Source organism: Eulemur rufifrons, chromosome 4, assembly GCF_041146395.1.
Source record: "Eulemur rufifrons isolate Redbay chromosome 4, OSU_ERuf_1, whole genome shotgun sequence".
Classification (NCBI taxonomy): Eukaryota; Metazoa; Chordata; class Mammalia; order Primates; family Lemuridae; genus Eulemur; species Eulemur rufifrons.
The window spans coordinates 30893946-30912323 of NC_090986.1; positions in this window are offsets into that span (position 1 = coordinate 30893946).

Genomic DNA, 18378 nt, shown 5'->3' on the forward strand with positions numbered 1-18378 from the left:
GCCTGGCTGCTCCCCTCATGGAGATTTAGGCGTGTCTTGGTTGAAGGTGCTCCCGTATAAAGCCCGGGCAGGTCACCGCTCTTTCCAGAGGCTGAGTCACCGTTATGCCGTATGATGTTGCCACAGAACCGCAGGTTACGACCCACTCAAGCCCCGTAGCTAATCAGCTGTGGGACTATAACACTCTCACATCTCTCATCCAGGTGACAGTCAGGAGGGGAGACAAGACAATAACACTATTTGTGGTTGCGTTACTCAGACAGAGGTGGCACTCTAAAAGCAACATATACTAGTATCTAGACAATAATTAACATAAAAAACAAGGAATCCCATCCGAAAACATGTCATTGAATGCTATTTCCAGAGATTTCTATTCTTATATCTGCTGTTCAGACTTATTTTCTATTCTCCAGATTCATACAATAAAAACCTAGTTAGTGACGCTACTTTTTATGTTGAAGTTGCCTTAAAATTAATATATTAGTAATATAAATATAGTTTATTTTTCCACTTACCTTATCAAATGGCAGCCTTCCAATTCAATGTAATACTATCCTTTCAAGTGTCCAAGCCAAAAAATGTATCCATCCTTATTACCACCCTGACCATGACCCTCATTCTCTGGGCTTCAATCACTCAGGCCTTTCAGCAATTTGAATACCCTTTGTCTTTCTAGGAGCAAAGACTTTGCTTATTCTGTGTTCTCTGCCTGAATCACACTATCTATTTACCTACATATCTTACGTATGCCTCAAATTTCAACTGTGATTTGCTGATAATGCAAGATGCTTTATGGATAGCTGAACATTACGTACAAGTTTACTTTACATACTGAATTATCTGAATTTGTCAGTCCAGAGAGATTGTATACTGTTTGGGTCACCATTACACTTTTAATACAGAACACAATGCCTGACATTGTGCACAGTATTTATTAATACACAGAATGTATTAATGTGATTTATATAACAGCATGCTGAAGGGAATTCATAATTTCGTCCCTTAAACCTGTCAACCAGTATGACCGGTGCATATCAATTTGAATTTATTTTCATTAAACACATACACATACAGAAAAAGAGCACCTCATTAATGCCAGGCTCTGAGAACAAGTATATAGAATGATGCAGGAACATTGTTAAGAAGAAAATAGGGTAAGTGGAAAATTTAAAAATAACATGGGCCATTTTTCTTCTTAACTGTAGCACTGAAAGGCTAATGCACAAATTGATTATTTATAAATAGAAATCAAACAATATATTTGTTTTCTAAATCAAAAGGCATTATAAACAATATTTAAGCAAATGAATATTAATTATGTTATCTCTGAGTATACCCATAGAAGACAAAATACATGCCATATAGAAAAGGAAAATGTTTCAAAGTTTCATAATCTTTATTATAGCAAATTCAAATTATTTAGTCTTCTACTGGTTTATATTCTTTTCTATTAGTACCACTTTATCTTTGTGGTTTAAGACAGATGAAATAATTTACCATGACCTTTCATGTTGCAACTTCTCTGATAATTAGCCCAAATAGTATTTCAATTCACTAATATATTTATAGTATATAAATATGGCTCTATCCTAATGAATGGATTAATGCTGATTATAAAAGGGCTTGAAGATATGAATTTGATTTCATATTCCCTCTCACGTGTGCTTTCTTGTCCTTCTGCCTTCTACTGTGAGCCAAGAAGACCCTTCTTAATGGGGGCACTTAGACCTTGAACTTTCCAGCCTCTGGAATTACAAGAAACAAATCTCTGTTCCTTATAAATTACCAAGTCTATGGTATTCTGTTACAGCAACACAAAACATACTAAGAGAAATGTTTTGCTATAAACTGAGAGGAAAAAATAAATAAATCTCAGAGGCCCTTTCTTTGAACTGTAGTAGTTATCCTCTCTTCAGAATGCAACATTATCTTAACTTAATATTATTGAAAGCCCTATACCCTTCAGCCTGGAAATGTCTTTTGTGTATTTCTGGAAAATTAGACTTTGGTAGAAACAGTGAGGTCATTTCTTACTTCTTCAATAAATTTATTAATAGCAAATTGATTTCTTGTTTTGGTCTAATTATCAGAGAAGTTGTAGCACAAAAAGTTGTGGCAAATTTTTCCATCTGCCTTATACAACAAAGATAAATAGTACTAATAGAGAAGGTTATAAAACAGTGTTTTGGGTTTGTTTTTACAATGTCAAAATGAGAATGGTGGAATTACTTTTCCAGAAAGATAAATTAGAAAACTATGAAAAACACAGACTAGCCAACGACCTCAGGATCCAAAGAACAGCATGGTGATAAGTTCCCTGCTTTTCTTTCTCCCTCACACATTCAAGACTTGGAGCTAAAGAAGCTGGCATGTGGAAACAAGATAGGCATAGACAAAAAAGCCCCCCAAAAAGCCTTCTCTGTGTAGCCAAAGGACGAAAAATGGGGTAGCCTCACAAGATAGAAAACATTAAGACAATAACTGCTGTTCTCCAGTCAAAGACCACAGACAAGACCCAAACCATCCCACAGAATTTCAATGGGGAACCTAGACTTCTACACTTGTTAGGCTGGAACAAGTTGCAACAACACACCCACTGAATGATGTCACAAAAAGTCGAATTAGGGAGTTGAGACTTTCATCTTGGCTTGTATAGTGAACAATCTTATCTCTGTGATGTCAGTAGAGATGATATGATATAGAGAACCTAGACCTCCATCCCTACTAAGTAATAAGAAGATATCTTTCTCCCTACCTGCTGGGGTGGTATCACAGACCAAGTGGAAAGTGAGGACTTTTACTATTATTCATTGTTAATGAGGTCACCCAACAAAATGTCAGTGGGACTATGAGGGAAACCAGAATTCCTACCCTGGCCCGGCAATAATGAAGAGTCCTCTGCACTTCAAGTTTCAACAGAAGCTAAGTTGTGACTTCTACTTGTATCTAACAGTAACAAGGTAGTACCAAACTTGTCCCCCTGAAAGAGCAGTGTCATAAAAAGCCTTCTAAAGTAAAAGGTTTATATGAGATCCAGAGTCTCATAATTAATATGAAAATGTCAGGTTTCAGTTGAAAAATCACTCATCTTACTGAAATGCAAGATCTCAAACTGAATGAAAGGAAATAATACCAACATAGAGATGACTGAGATGATAATATTTTCTGACACAAAATTTTAAAACAACCTTGATACACATGCTTCAATGTGAAATTAGAAACACACTTGAAATATAAAAAAATGAAAGCCTCAAAAAACCCCAGAAATTCTAAGCAAAGAAATATAAGATTACATAACAGCCAAATATATACTTTTTATTTAAAAAATATAATAACTGAAAATTTTTTAAATACCCCCAATTAATAAGATCAATAGAAAGGGAAAGAAGAAACACTAAGTGAACTGGGAAGACAGATCAACATAAATTTACCAGTCTTAAAATTAGAGAGATCTTCTACACATATATGTGTGTGTGTACATGCATATATATGCCTGTACCCATAAATATGACAATTTATTTTATTAATGCAAAATAAAATGGTTACCAAAATCCAAGATAACGCAAACATGAAACATGGGCTGATATTTCTCTTGAATATAGAATCTAGTATCCTTAACAAAATGTTGGCAAATACATATCAGCAATATATATAAAGAATTATAAATAATAGCCAAGTGATGTTTATACAAGGGAGAAAGTGTAGGTTCAGTGTTCTAAAATCAATCAGTGTAACATATCATATTAACAGGCTAAAAAAGAAAATTCACATTTTCGTATCAATCTATGCTGATAAAGCAAAATTCAGGACCAATTCATGGTAAAAACTCTGAGACAGAAAAAAAAATAGATGGAAGAATCCTCAACTTGATAAAGAACATCTATGAAAAGCTTATAGCTCATATTATATTTAATGGCAAAAGACTGATTGTATTCCTGCTAAAATCTTGAGCAAGGCAAGTTTATGTAATCTCTCTATTCTTATTTAACATAGTGCTAGAAGTTCTAGCCAGTGCAATAAGGCAAGATAGAAAGTACAATTTATAGATATTAGAAAGAAAGGAAAAAACTGATCCTATTTAGAGATGAAATATTTACCCATATAGAAAACCCAGGGAATCTACATTAATAAATCTGATAAGTGAACTTAGTAAGGTGGGAGTTTACAAGATAACACAAAAATCGACAGTGTTTCTATATAATAGTAATGAATGGACAATGAAATTATAAGCACAGTACAATTCACAATCTTTTGGGAAAGCTAAAATATTAAGTAATTCTAATAAAACATGTACAGGAAATGTAATCCTAAGCATTTATTCTAGAGAAATTAAGACTTATTTTAGCACAAAAACTTTTAATGAATGCTGATAGTAGCTTTATTCATGATAGTCAAAAACTGGAAAAAACCCAAATGTCCTTTAGTGAGTGAATGGTTAAACAAACTGTAGTATATCTATGTCAAGAAATACTACTTAGGAATCAAAATTAAGGATTTAATGACACATGCAAAAAAATAAGTGAATCTCCAGGGAATTATGCTAAGTAAAATAAGTAACTAATAAATGCTTACATAATATATGATTTAATTTACATATCACTCTTACAATGACACGAGTACATAAATGAAGAACAGATTAGTGGCTAAGAAGGTGGTGAAGGCAGGAGCAATGTTGATATGACTGTAAAAGGGATGCATGACTTAGTGAAATGTTCTGCATTTGCACTGTATCAGTGTATCCTAGTTATCAATAAAATATGATATTTTATTGAAGTTTTGCAAGAAGTTATCATTCAAGGTAACTAAGTAAAGAGTACATGATCTCTATTATTTTCTACACATAACTTCCTGTGCATTTAAAATTATCCCAATTTTTTTAAAAATGATTTAAAGATGAAAATGAGCTTGATAACTCTTTACAATTTGACCAAGGCTTTATTTCCTCTAAAATGTTTTCCTTCAATTGCATAACTGGTTTACATGTACGAATACACAATTCTCTCTCTCTCTTTCTCTCCTGGTGTGTGAATATGCATGAACACACACATGTGTATACACACATGCACAGACATACATGCATATAGGGCTAGATTAAAAAAGGCGATTCCACATCCCCTTTGTTCCATGAAAATGGAACACTTGCATTTAGAATCTTGAACTGGCATGCAAATAAGACCGGTGGCCTGAAGCCACAATGTGGTGAGGAAGCCTAAACTAGCCCATATAGAGAGACCACATGGGAATTCTTGAGGCTACATGAATAGAGAGATGTTGGCCAGCCCTGAGATGTTTCAGCTCCAGCCACTGTGTATAATCCCATAAAACGGTCTGAGCCAAAATGGCTCCACCAAACCCTTCTTGAATTCCTGATCTACAGAAACTACAGTAAAATGATGCATGCATTTACACTTAACACATATTAATTGAATAGCATTTTTAATGTCTTCATTACCAGATTCTGTAAATTTGTAGCTAATAGCATACACATCTTACTTATCTTCAGACTTTCACTTTGTAGCCCACCATTTGGCATGAACTTAATACTCTGTTAATATGTGATGGATACACCTGTAAATATTACCTTTAATGTAATTTTATTTGCAATATCATTTATTCATAAACTTTTAAAAATATGTTCTACTGTTCAGATGTAGAGGATTTTTAGTGTATATAAATTCAACCATCAAAAGTGAGTATAGGAAGAGTTATATTATAGCTTGTAATTTTTTTCTTTTAAAGTATATTTTTCATCTTCCTATGAAGGTTGTCAAATGTGTATGCAGAGATAGAAAAACAGCATCTATGGATTATATGCAGAACAGCTGCTATAACTAGATGCCTATGGCAAGATTCTACCTTTTTACCATATGAAATCATTTTTTCATCGCATTTCTGTATGATTAAATCATTCTCAACTCAGTTAAAGACTGAGCAGTTTCTTATTTTGGAAAACTTCATCAGTTGCCAATATTTCCAAAACCATGATTATATCATAAAAGAATCCATCTTTTCTTTGTCTAATAAAATGTATTTTAACACTTAGTATAAGAGAAAAGTATGTTAATGTTAGTATTTAGAAGCATGTAGACTACTTTTATAGCCATTTTATATGGGTATCAGTGACTCAACAGAAGTTATCTTCAAGATTTCACCTGAGCTTGTATAAAAAAGAGATTTATAAAATGTATCTGAAAACCTACTTATAAAGATAAGTAAGATTTCAGACCCTGTTCTTCAGGTCAGAGGAGGATATAGAGAAAAACAAATAAGAAAAATACAATCTAGTAAGTGTGATACGTGCAAACTGTTTTAAATGAAGAAGGGTGACTCTTTTTGGGACAATATTTTAATTTGTTCCAGAAAAATAGCAAAACTGATTTTAAAGCAAATAATGAATTAAAAGTCAATGGATGTCTGGATGTCTTACTGTGGTTCTTCATGTAAGAAATACTCTAAAATTTTTATGTATTGAAATAGTGATAAATGAAAAGAACATCTTTGTAGTGCACTCAGATTCAGTTTAATTAGGAAATCCTAACTTTAACAGCTGAGTGTGTTATTAGAATGCAAAAGAGGGTGTAGGGAATCCCTTATTGAAGCACTATATACATTGAAAGACAGCTAAAAGGCTTGGCCATATGCTGTTCTGGGTCAGGAGTCCAAAGGAGTAATCCAGGGATATTGAGAGCTGAGAGCCTGGATTATTGTGTCAAAATTCCTTGGTGTGTGTATATTAATATACCAAATGATCCACATAAAGCAAAGAAATCAGAGAACTCCAAGGATTCATTGTAGCTAAAAAATTAGCCTTATAAACTAATGTAATAATGCCTCAGGGTTATAAAACCAAGAGTTTCCACATGCTAATGAGCGCAATTCAGAGACAGATCTGTGCCTTAAGGATGGCTATTGTTGCTGGAGAGAGAAATCCAAGTGAGTGGGGTGGGTTGATGTTTCCCCAAAGCCAAGATTATCCTGTTGATAATGCTCATGTGCTTTTTTTGTTCCTATTACTGCCATCTCTGTACCGTAAGAACATCATATATGCCTTCTGCCACCTCCCACTAATGTACACATTCACAGAGGAAATAGCTTCCAGATAAAGAAAGAATGATGTAAGCACCTTTCTCATTTATTTTGTTAACTTTTCCTAAAAATGCATGACTAAAAGTACCTCACCTCAGTATTTTCTGCAAAGATTTTTTTTTTAGTTTCAGAATTTCCACATGAAAATGTTCATAGGCTGGAGCTATATAGAAGATGGAAGCATCAGAAATATTTGTGGATTGAGTAAATATGCATGAGACTCAGACAAGTCTGTTCAGCTAAAGAAATCTAGAGTAGTGCTCATCAAACTGTCTGTGGTAAAGTAACCTTTTTCCCAAATTCATTATAAATACACACATATACATATACATTATATGTGTATACAGTTAGCCCTCTATGTATTGGGTCACATACCCACAGATTCAAACAACCACAGATTGGAAATACATGGGAAAAAGGAAAACCAATAAAAATAATGATTCAACAAAAAAGTAATACAAATTAACAACTACTTACATAGCATTTATAGTGTCTTATGTATTATAAGTAATGAAGAGATTATTTAAAGTATATAGGAGGATGTGTGTAGGTTATATGCAAATATTCTGCCATTTTATATAAGGGGCTTGAGCATCCATGGATTTTGGTATTCATGGGGGTTGTTCTGAAACCAATTGCTCCATGGATACCAAGGATATGTATTCCGGTGGTAGAACCCATAACGCAAGATATACCCTCTTAATAAAATTTTAAGTGCACAATATAGCATTGTTAACTATAGGCACAACATTGTACAGATCTCTAGAAATTATTTATCTTGTACATATGAAACTTTATACCCCAGCAACTCTCCATTTTTTCCGTCTCCTTATCCCCTGGAAATCACCAGTCCCAGTTCTGCTTCTGTTGAGTTTCACTGTCTTAGATGCCCTATGTAAGTGAAATCATGCAGTATGTATCTTTCCGTGATGTCTGGTTTATTTCACTTAGCATAATGCTCTCTATGTTCATCCACATTGTCATATATGAAAGCATTTCCTTCTTTTCTAAAACTGAATAATATCATAGTGCATGCATGTAACATGTTTTCTTTATCCATTTACCAGTCATTGGACATTTATGTTGTGTCTATATCTTGGCCATTGTAAATAATGCTGAAGTGAACATGGGAGTACAAATATCTGTTGGGATCCTGATTCAGTTCTTTTAAATAAATATTCAGAAGTGGGATTGTTGGAACATATGGTGGCTCTATTTTTTATTTTCTGAAGAATCTCCATGCTGTTGTCTATAGTGACTGCACCATTTAACACTCCCAAAAACAGAGTACAGGGTTCTAATTTCACCACACTGTTGACATTTGATGTCTTTGTGTATTGTTTTTGTTATTTGTTTGTTCGTTTGTTTTTGTAATAGTCATCTTAACATGTGTGAGGTGATATTTCATTGTTGTTTTGATTTGCATTTTTCTGATGATTAGGAATGTTAAGCAACTTTTCATATACTTGTGGGACATTTTCATGTCTTCTTTGTAGAAATGACTATTCAAGTCTTTTCCGATTTTTAATTGGGGTTATTAATATTTTGCTATTTGAATTGTAGGATTTTCTTCACTATTTTATATAGTAATTCATTATCAGATATATAGTTTACTAATATTGTAAGCCATGATAAAAGCTGTCCTTTCTTCATTCTGTAAAAGCATTTTAGTTTGATATAGTCCCTGTTGTTTATTTTTGCTTTCTTTTGCTTGTGCTTTTGTCATAAACCAAGACAGATGTCATGAAAATTTTATTACATTTAAATCTTTAATCAATTTTGAGTTGATTGCTGTATATAATAGATATGGATCCAATTTCATTATTTTGCATGAAGATATTAAGTTTTTCCAACACCTTTTACTAAAAGGCTATTCTTATCCATTGTGTATTCTTGGCACTGTTGTCAAAGATCAGTTGCCTGTCTACCTCTGAGCTCTCTATTATGCTCCATTGGTCTATAGATATGATTTTATGCCAACAACATATTGTTTTTGTAACTGTAGTTTGCAATATATTTTGAAATCAGGAAATGTGATGCCTCAGGGTCTTTTTTTAATAAAGATTACTTTGGCTTTTGTGGTTGTATGTGAATTTCAGAATTATTTTTTTCTATCTTTGTAAAAAGTGCCATGGGAGTTTTCATGGGGATTTTATTGAATCTGTATATTGTTTTGGAGAGTATGCTCATTTTAACAATATTATGTCCTCCAATCTATGAACATGAGATGTCTTCCATTTATTTGTGTCCTCCCTCATTCATTTCATCAATGTTTTATAGTTTTTAAGTATAAAAGTTTTTTTTACCAACTCAGTCAATTCTATTCACAAGTATTTTATTCTTCTTGAAGCTATTCTATCTTAGTAAGTTTAGGCTACCGTAGCAAAAACGTCATAGACTGGTGGCTTAAATGAAATACGAACATCTATTTCTCATAGTTCTAGAGGCTGGAAAGTTCAATATCAAGGTGTTGGCAGATTTGATTTCTGATGACAGCCTTCTTCTTGGTTTGCAGACAGCCTTCTTGCTGTGCCCTCACGTGGTCAAAATGTGAGAAGGAAGTAAGCTGTCTCCTGTCTTTTTTAATAAGGAAAGTAATCCCATCCTAAGATTCTACTTTTGTGATCTAATTACCTCCCCAAAGCCTCATGTCCAAAGACCATCAAGTTGCGGGGTAGGGTTTCAATACATAACTTTTGGAGGAACGCAAACCTTTAGTCAAAGCATTCCACACCTGCCCACTCCCAAAATTTAATGTCCCTCTCACATGCCAAATACATTTATCAATTCCAAAAGCCTCTCAGATCTTAACTCATTACAGGCTCAAATATAAAATCTAAGTACAAAGTCTCATCTAAATCTCCTCTAAAATCATATATTGTGATACTCAAGGTATGGTTCATCCTGAGGCAAAATCCCTAGCTGTGAACCTGTGAAACCGAACAAGTTATGTGCTTCCAAAATGCAATAGTGAGAACAGGCATAGGATAGACATTTCTATTCCAAAAGACAAATAGGAATGAAGAAAGGGGTAGTGGGTTTCAAGTAAGTACAAAACCTAGGAAGGAAAATCCATGAGATATTAAGGCTCAAGAATCATCTCTTATGGCTCGATGCTCTGCCTTCCAGACTTGCTAAGGTGTTGATGTCACTACCACAACTCAGCAGGGTGACGCATATCCATGACTCTGTTAAGTGGCCCCATTCTCACTGCTTCTCTTAGAAACTATCTGCCCTGTTAAAACCTATGTGGTGGCCCTGCCCTGTGGTCTCTGAATCAGGGCCATTTTTCTCTTTTCTTAAAGAATAGCCCAAGTTCTCAGATAAATAGCTTTTTATCTTATCTTGTAGAATCTAAGAAATCTGACAGCCCCCTGCATTGTATCTCATCTCCTTCTCCTTCAGTTCAAAGTGGTCACTTTCCTGCTGGGGTGGTTGATTAATTTTGCGGTTCATATTCTTATCAAATATTAGCTCAGCCACACCCTCAGTTCTTTCTTTAGAATATTCTTTCTCATTATTTTGCAATATGAACAGGCCAATAATTTTCTAAATCTTCAAGTTCTGTTTCCTTTTTGTTTAACAATTGCTTCTTTAATTCATACCTCTCTTATCTCATTTTACTATAAGCAATTATGGGGACTGACTACTTCAACATTTTGCTTAGCAATCTCTTCAGCTAAATATCCAATTTTATTATATGTAAGTTCAACCTTTCACAAAACACTAAAACATGAACATAATACAGCCAAGTTCATTGTCACTTTGTAACAGGAATCACCTCTCCTCCATTGTCCAATAACATTTTCCTCATTCTGTCAGACCTCATCAGAATTTCCATTAATGTCAATATTTGTATCAACATTCCATACATGATTATTTAGGTACTTTCTATGAAAATGGAAGCTTTTTATAGTCATCTCTTTTTAAGGCCATACCAGAATCACAATAAAATCCCTTCATGCCAATGTTGGCATTTTCTACTATGCACTTCAAAACTCTTCCAGACTCTACCTATTATCAAGTTCCAAAATTACTTCCACATTTTTAGGTTATTTGTTACAGCACCATCCAACTTATCAGACCAAGGTGATAGCAGATCTAGTATCTTGTGAAGCCATTCTTTCTGGTTTTCAGATGGTCTTTGTCTTCCCGTGTCCTCAAAATGCTGAGAATGAGAGAGAGAGGAAGCAAGTTGTCTCCTTCCTCTTAAGTCTAAAAGGACTAAACCCATCATAGGGCTTCATCCTCAGGGCCTAACTAATATCTTTTCAACCATCCATTTCTTAATAAGATCACATTCAGAATTACGATTGAACATATGAATTGGGGGCAGAAACATTCAGCCTATAGCATATTTTAAATGGGATTGCTTTCTTCATTTCAGTTTTGAACTGTTTATTGCTGCAGTATGGAAACAAAACTGATTTATGCTTATTGATTTTTGTATCCTACAAGTTTGTAGAATTTGTCTATTAGTGCAAACAGATTTTTTTGTGTGTGGAATTTTTAGAGTTTTCTACATAAATATCCTCTTATCTGCAAACAGGATAAAATTATACTTCTTCCTTTCCAACTTGAATGCCTGTTATTTATTTCTCTTGTCTAATTGCTCTTGCTAGGGCTTTTAGTAATAAGTTGAATAGAAGCATCAAGAGTGGGAGTCCTTCCCTTTTCTTGATCTTAGAAAAAAATTCAGTTTTTCACTGTTGTGTATTATGTAGTTGTCTTTTTACATATGGCCTTTATTATGCTGAGATAATTTTCCAATAATTCTAATTCCTTGAGAGTTTTTAATCACAAAAGAATGTTGAATTTTGTCAAATGCTTTCTATATCTGTACTTTAGAGAGAATGTGTATTCTCCTGCTGTTGTGTGAAATGTTCTGTACATGTTTCTAGGGACATTTGGTCTATAATATAGTTGAAATGTGCTGTTTCCTTATTGAATTTCTGTCTGATTGTTCTATACATTAGTGAACATAGTCTATTGAAGTCTCCCACTCTTATTGTATTATTGTCTATTTCTCCCTTTAAATTCATCAGTTGTTACTTTATATATTTAGATGCTCTGACTATAGGTGCATATATATTTATAATTGTTATATCTTCCAGATATTTTGATGCTTTTATCATTATATAATGACATTTTGACTTGTGATAGTTTTTGACTTAAAGTCTATTTTGTCTGATATAAATATATTCACTTTTCTCTTTTAATTACCTTTTGCATAGAATATATTTTTCTCATCCTTTCATCTTCTGCTTTTGTGCTAAATTTAAAATGAATGTCTTATAGACAGCATATAAACATATAAATGTGTCTTTTATAAGCAACATAGAGTTGGGTCTTATTTTTTTTCCTGTGGTCACTCTATGTCATTTATTGGTAAGTGTAATCCATTTATGGTTAAAATAATTACTGGGTAGGTGTCCAGTAATGGGATTGCTGGATCAAATGTTAGTCTATAAAAAAGACATTTACACTAGAATGTTTATAGCAGCACAATTCACAATTGCAAAGATGTGGAAACAACACAAGTGCCCATCAGTACATGAGTGGATTAATAAAATGTGGTGTATGTATACCATGGAGTTCTACTCAGCCACAAAAAACAATGGTGATATAGCACCTCTTCTATTATCCTGGATAGAGCTGGAGCCCATTCTACTAAGTGAAGTATCATAAGAATGGAAACACAAGCACCACATGTACTCACCATCAAATTGATTTTAACTGAGCAACATGTATGTGCACATATAGTAATAAGATTCACGGGGTGTCAGGCAGATGGGAGAGGAGAGGAGAAGATGAGTACATACACACCTAATGGGTGTGGCGTACACTGTCTTGGGGATGGGAATGTTTGAAGCTCTGACTTGGGTGGGGCAAAGGCAATATATGTAACTTAAACATTTATACCCCTGTAATATGCTGCTGAAATTTAAAAAAAAATAAAATAAAAAAATACAAAGGAAATGATGAAGGGAAAAAAGGATTAATTTTTTTTTTTTGCAAATAAACTCTAGAAAATAAAAAAATAATCATTGATAGGGAAGGATTACTAAATCTTTGTTTTCTGAATGTTTTATAGTTTTTTTTCTTCTCCTTCTGTTTGTCTTTTCTATAATATATTAATTTTAGTGATATGCTTTGCTTCTTTTCTCTTATTCTTTTTTGTACAAAAGCATTTTCTTCATGATTATCATGAGGCTTACATAATACATCTTATATTTACAACAGTTCATTTTAAGATGGTAACTTAACTTCAATTGCATAAAAATCTTACAATTTATTTCTCCACCCACACTTTTATTTTGTTATGATTTACATCTTTTACATTCTTATCTATTTAAATTTTTATAGCTATAGTTTTTCTTGTTACCTTTATCTGTTAGCTTTTATACTAAAATTAATAATGACTCACACAATCACCATGACTTGAGTAGGAAAACCCATCGAGCTAACTACAGGCTTCTCAACTGAGACCTTACAAGCTAAAAGGGATTGGGGCCCCATCTTCAGTCCTCTTAAATAGAACAATTGCCAGCCCTTTATTTTGTATTCTGCAAAATTAAGTTTCATATATGAAGGAGAAATAAAAACTTTTCTAGACAAGCAAACCCTGAAGGAATTCATCAGGACCAGACCTGCCCTACAGGATACATTTAGAACTGCATTATACATGGATCAGCACAATAGACACCCACCAGTGAAAAACCACCCAAAAGTTAAAGCTCAGAGCTCATATAAAATAATAGCACAAAAGGTAACACAAAGAAATAAGGTATACCCAACAGAATGAACAGAAGAACATCCCACATATCAATTCTATCAATCAACGTAAATAGTGTGAATGCCACACTCAAGAGACATAGGCTGGGTGAATGGATTAAAAAATACAACCCAATTATCTGCTCTCTCCAGGAAACAAATCTAACCAACAACAACTCATACAAATTCAAGGTGAAGTGCGAAAAAAAAATTCTATGCAAATGGAAACTAAAAGAAAGCAACTGTAGCCATTCTCATATCAGATAAAATTGACTTTAAATCAACAATAGTAAAGAAAGACAAAGATGGTCATTATATAATGGTCATTTTATATATATATATATATATATATATATATATATAATATAAAAGGAGCAATTCAACAAGAAACCATAATAATCCTAAATATTTATGCACCTAACACAGGAGTACGCAGGTTCAGAAAGCAAACCCTAATAGCTTGGAGCAAAGAGATAAATAGTCGCATGACAATTGCTGGGGAATTCAACACCCCAGTGATAGAACTGGAGAGATCATCCAAGCAGAAAATAAATAAAGAAACATTGGACTTAAACAAGACTCTAGAACAAATGAGATTAACAGACACAGACAAAACATTTTACCAAAAACTACCAAATATACATTCTTCTCTTCAGAACATAGAACATTCTTCAAGATTTACCCTGTCGCAGGCCACAAAGCATAACTCTATATCTTTGATGATATTCTCTTTCTATTCTTGTATTGTTTTCTTAATTTTACTTAGTTGTCTATCTTTGTTCTCTTGTAACTCACTGAGCTTCTTTAAGAAGGATAACTTTGAATTCCTTATCAGGCAATTCATAGGTCTCTATTTCTTTAGGGTCAGTTACTGGAGATATATTTTGATCTTTTGATTGTGTTGTGTTTCTCTGATTCTTCATTTTATTGTAGTCATGTGTTGTAGTCTGTACATTTGGGAAAACAAAAATCTTTCTCAACCTTTACAGGCTTGCTTTCACAGGCAAAGGCTTTTATTCATCTACTTGGCTAGAGGTTCTGAGAGCCTCTCAAAGAGCAAGGTGTCCACAGTTTCTCCATTGTATTTGCTTCTTCCCCCAAACTATACCAGTTTCATCAGCACTTTGGATGAGGCAAGACAGAAACTGGCTCCTTGGGCACAACATTAAAAGCCTGAGACATTTGTGGTATCCTCCACCCCTCTCACTCTCTCCTGTGGGAGAAGTCTCAGGTTCTTTACCTTATTTCAACTTGCAAATCTGTAGTGGCTGCAGAAGTCTCTCACCCCTTTTTCTTTGCTCTTAAATGTCCCAGACATCTGAACTATGCCAAGTCTATCACCACTACATGTAAGGCAGGGCAGAAGTCAGCCTCTTTGACAGGGCATTCAAAAGCCAAAGATATTGAACGTCTACTCACTAGCTCTATCTGTGCTCATTTAGGGTACTATAACCTTTTAAATGGATTCTGAACTTCTCATAAAGTCATTATGTTCTGCATATCACTGTGAAATTGGTGTTTCTGTTGGGGAATGTGGGCTGGGACTCCCTTCTAATATCCTGCTGATGTCACTCTCCAATATGAATTTTTAAAGAATATAAAAATGAATTGCTAGAAAAATAAAATAAAAATATCAATAATATACATATCAAAAAAATTGAAATGTATTATTAGATTCAAGGGAGTATAATTCTGTCAAATTGCTATGCATTTCTAGTACATTAATCTAGAACTCAACTTATGAGGACAATGATGCAATTTTGACAGAAATGGAAGCTAGCATCTATCCCTCTTAAAACAAATCAAAAGTGACAAAGAAGAAAAAGAGCTTTTATTCTGAGTGAATGTTAAATGATATAGATATGAAAAAATAATAGATACATTTTTAAAGTAAGCAAATTACATTTAATTGATCCTTGGGAGTTATTTATTGGTGTCTCAAATGAATAATTTGTAAATAAGATGTGACTTACTGACAGTTTCTTCTACATTTCCACTTTCAAGTTGCCTCCACTCTAGCCGAGGAAATTACATGTTTTAAATTTTATTACCAAATGGAGATTAATAGAGCAGAAGACAGACTTGCAGAGACTCGTTCTTGCTTTTTTGTTTTCATTTTTGTTATCGTGTTTTCAAAATATCACATTTAATTACTAATCAAGTTGACTATAGAAAATTAATATTTAATTTTCATGTTGAATAACACAATTTACTATGTAAGCATCAACATAACAAGAAAACATTTATACAAAATAGAACAGCCTGATGAATAGAATATGAAAAATGAAACATCAAGAAAAAAGAATAAATAAAAACAAATATATTTACCATAACAAAAATCAGTGAGCTAAATTTTCACAAAAATAGCAACTATGTTATATTTAAAGAGGAAGGCTAAAATGAAATACTATCTAAAGATTATAAAAAATAATGATATATAACTATATATAAGGCATATGTATGCTAAAAATCAACAAAAATAAGTAGTATAGCAATATTAGAAATATTAATATGATTAATACCAACTAATATAAGGAAAAAATCAAGGGGAAAAAGAGCAATGAATCTAAAGTTTAAAATAGTCATGCATAACTCTGCTTTAATGTATTATAGATAGTACTGAAATATACAAATGAAAATCCTCTCCCAAATCACAGGAGAAACTGCCAAAATGTAAGTCATACCCAAATGTATTAGTTTTCTATTGCTACCATAAAAGTAATTACAACAATCTCAGTGGCTTAAAACAACACAAATTATTATCTTGCAGTTTTGAGGTCAGACCTTCAAGATAGGTCTCTAGGCTAAATTCAAAATGTCAGCAAGCTCGTTTCCCTTTTTGGAGGTTCTGGGGGAGTATCTGTTTCTTGTCTTTTCTAACTGCTAAAGGTTCCTTACATTCTTTGATGCTTGGCTCCTTCCTCCTCTTTCATAGTCAACAATAACCAGTCAAGTCTCTCTCACATTGACTTCTCACTGGTTCTTTTCTTCCCTGTTTCCTTCTTTTAATTATAAGGACCCTTGTGATTACACTGGGCTCAACTGGATAATTAAAGTTAATTTCCTCATTTCAAGGTCAGTTGATGAGCAACCTTAATCTCACCTACAACCTTAATCCCCCTTGTCATATAACGTACAGTTTCAGGGGATTGGGATACGGAGGTCTTGGGGGGCAGTTACTGCCTAACATTTCATATAACATCCATTTTCCATAAACTTCCAGAATATTTAAACAAAATAAATAATGCTAAAAAAAACTTTAATAACAAAATAACATGCTTACAATAGGATATTTGTTTGTTGTTTTCAACTCTAATAAATTTTTAATCTCTTTTGTGTTTACAACTCTCATGAAGTTTTAATCTATCATATATACAATACCTAAGAAAAAGTTAAGTTATAATGTTCAGATTATTGGATGAGGAAGTTATGATATTCACACAATATTCAAAACAATAAGATAGAAATGTGTGCTCTGTGTGAGTGTTTGCACACATGTGCACATGTACAGGTGTAATGAGTGGAATTAAATTTTTAAGCAATCACTTCTTAATTGTCCTTAGTACGAAGGTAATTGAGATTTAAATTACAAATTATTATGAATAAATATATGTTAATTAAAGTGCAAAGACTGAAGTATCAGAAAAGTGGGGATGAGAAAATTTATAGCTATGCATCCATATCAAACTAAAAGAAGACACAGGTTAAAATAGTACATCTCAATATCGCCCTTTTAAAAATTCACAGATATAAGTAATAACAATAAAGTAAAACCAAAAAGTGTACCAATCAAACAGTGAAAGTACACCAGGACTTGTTAGAATCTTTGCTACATGTAACAACAAAGAGAACAAAGAGACATTAAACTATGTTCATGACTCAACTGTGTCTACACTTGGCCTGGAACACTTAATTGGCATACAGAAGAATTATAGAGCTGATTGGGTAAAATAAATGAAAAAATATTTTGTAAATGTTACACCCAACATAGAAATAAACAAGTAAATAAGAGGAATAGGCAGCCTGGGTAAATGATGCAAAAATATTTAGAATTTTTTTTTTTCAGTGTTTCACCAGAACCTAGTGAAAAACATTGTGCTGGAGAAAAACAGCCAAAAGAATCACAGAGAGGAAAGGCAGACAGAGTGTAAACAGGCAGATGTATTTATGTTCAAAGATAAACACAAAAAGAAGAGGATCTTGGAGAAGGAAAAAAGAATAAAATAATCTTGAGGATGGAAATACGGCTCTATGCACATTCTATATTCGATATTTAGAATAATGCCTGATATCGAATAGATTCTTAATAAATACTTGTCTAAGAATGAAGGACAACATGAACACAAAAGCTATCTTCCTTTCCCCCTGAATTATGTTAAAGGTAAAGTTGTAGTTGAATAAAGCTCAAGGTTACCTGGCACAAGGTAAGCATGTGGTTGGGAATGGGGCAAGCAGCCATACAGTGGGCCAAGCTTTAATAGATGCTAAAATATTACTTTAAAATATTTTTAAAACTCT